A 2148-nucleotide genomic window follows, 5' to 3' on the forward strand; every position below is an offset into this window, starting at 1 on the left:
AACCTGCGTCTACGCCTGTGGTTGCTCCGAGCCACAACGGGACCTTGCACTCGGCCTTGTTGAGCTCCATGAGGTTGGCACGGGCCCACCTCTCCAGCCTGCCCTGGTCCCTCTGGACGGCATCCCTTCCCTCTGGTGTCAGCCGCAGCGCTCAGCTTGGTCTCACCTGCAGACTCGCTGAGGGCGCACTCGATCCCGCTGTCCGTGTCGCCTACAAAGACGTTAAACAGCAGCGGTTCCAACAGCGATCCCTGAGGAATGCCTCTCGTCAGCAGGAGGCTCTGCTGCCAGGAGCCCATCCTGCCAGGCAGGCCCATCTTCACTTCAGCCTTCTGAAGCATCTTCTGCCGGTAGTGTCACAGCTGACCTCTGCTGGCAGCCAAAGAAATCGACCTCCACCCCACCTTCTCCCTCCCGTCCCACTCTATTCTGTTGTTAGACCAAAGATGTCAGGGGAGAGCGCGAACGCAGTCCCCCACTACCACAAATTATGCAGTCGAGTTTCCCGCATTTGGGGAAATCGCAGGGGTCAGCACACCCGGAGTGCATGGGATGAGCCTCGCCCTGGGAAAACCACCTGCCTGATCATGGTGTCTCCCCTGCCAGGTAAGTATGCTTTCTGCTCCCGCCGACCCGCTCCCCACGCCAAGCCACCAGCCCGCACCGCGCGGCGACTCACGCCCCGGACACCCGCCCCGTGCCGCGGCTGTGCACCGCTTCCCTTTCCAAGATTCCCGCACGGAGGCACACGCTGCTCCCAGTGGCTCCACGCGCGTTCCTTTCCTTGTTTAGTGCGCTCCCGTCATGCCGCGCGCGGAGCGATCTGCATAACTGATCTGCGTACTTACCTGCATGGCCCTGCCCACCCCACTTTCCGCCCCCAACACGCTCTCACGGGGCGCTGCTTTCCTTGGCCACGCCCCCACTCACCGCCCCTGGCAGCCGGAATCCAGTCGCCTCGCGCCACCTCTATGGTACGGTCCCAGTTCCGGTACACCTCCACTTCCGTCCCGCCCCTCTGCTTGCGTTACCCCGTTCGGTGGTTGGGGGCGCTATGGGTCGGGTGTAAGCGCGTGCTTTCGGTCGGTCAATGCTTCGGAGCAGCGCTATTGGGCAGTCCGGCGGGAGGGGGCGGGGCCATGCAGATCAGTATGCAGATCGCTCCGCGCGCAACATGCCGGGGCACGCTAAACAAGGAACAGAATGCTCGTGGAGCCCCGTGAGCACCGCGTGGTCCGTGGCACAGGGATGCAGGAGGGGCACGGAGTGGGGTGGGACGGTGCAGTGGTTGGGAAGTGGGTCGCCGTGATGTGCGGGCTGATGGTCGGGGCGTGGGGAACGGGGCGGTGGAAGCAGAAAGCATACTTACCTGGCAGGGGAGACACCATGATCAGGCAGGTGGTTTTCCCAGGGCGAGGCTCATCCCCTGCACTCCGGGTGTGCTGACCCCTGCGATTTCCCCAAATGCGGGAAACTCGACTGCATAATTTGTGGTAGTGGGGGACTGCGTTCGCGCTCTCCCCTGATTTATTTGGTATAATGATAGATTGAGCTGTTCTCTTTTGAACACACGGCAATCTCTCCCTTGCTCTTTTCGTTCCCTGTCCCGTCCCGCGCTGCTCGGCTTTTTTCTAAGCCCTTTTCCCGCCCAGCCGCACGCTGATTGGTCGATCTCCCTCGATGCCCCGCCCCCATCGTTTCTGGCCCTGCCCCCCCGCGCATCTCCCTCTCTCGGTACCCCGCCCCGCCCCTCCCGCACTCTCCGCGCTCCTCCGCTGCCGCCTCCCGCACTGCCCCGCACGTGGCACCGCCATGGGCCGGCCTGGTGCTGCAGGACGGCTCCGTGCTGCGCGGCCGCGCCTTCGGGGCCACGGGCACGGCCGTCAGCGGGGAAGTGGGTGAGTGCGGCGGGACCGGATGCGGGAAGGGTGCGAGATGCGCGGGGACGCGCGCGGATCTCCTCCCTCCGCGTTTTTCTCCCCGCAGTGTTCCAGACGGGCGTCGTGGGGTACCCCGAGGCGCTCACCGATCCCTCGTACGCGGCGCAGATCCTGGTGCTCACCTACCCGCTGGTGGGCAACTACGGCGTGCCCCGGGAGCGGCCGGGACCCTTCGGGCTCGGCACGGTGAGCGCCGGGCCCCCCGACC

At 65.1% G+C, this 2148-nt stretch overlaps 2 non-coding genes across 2 annotated transcripts; one reads left to right on the forward strand and one right to left on the reverse strand.

The window, feature by feature from the left end:
- Positions 1-450: 450 nt before the first annotated feature.
- Positions 451-614, reverse strand: LOC116216962. The gene has a single exon (XR_004160708.1). It is a non-coding gene; the product is annotated as a U1 spliceosomal RNA (small nuclear RNA).
- A 747-nt stretch (positions 615-1361) lies between these two features.
- On the forward strand, positions 1362-1525 carry LOC116216960. Its single transcript, XR_004160706.1, has one exon. It is a non-coding gene; the product is annotated as a U1 spliceosomal RNA (small nuclear RNA).
- The last annotated feature ends 623 nt before the right edge of the window (positions 1526-2148 follow it).

The sequence above is a fragment of the Meleagris gallopavo genome, chromosome 9 (assembly GCF_000146605.3).
Source record: "Meleagris gallopavo isolate NT-WF06-2002-E0010 breed Aviagen turkey brand Nicholas breeding stock chromosome 9, Turkey_5.1, whole genome shotgun sequence".
Classification (NCBI taxonomy): Eukaryota; Metazoa; Chordata; class Aves; order Galliformes; family Phasianidae; genus Meleagris; species Meleagris gallopavo.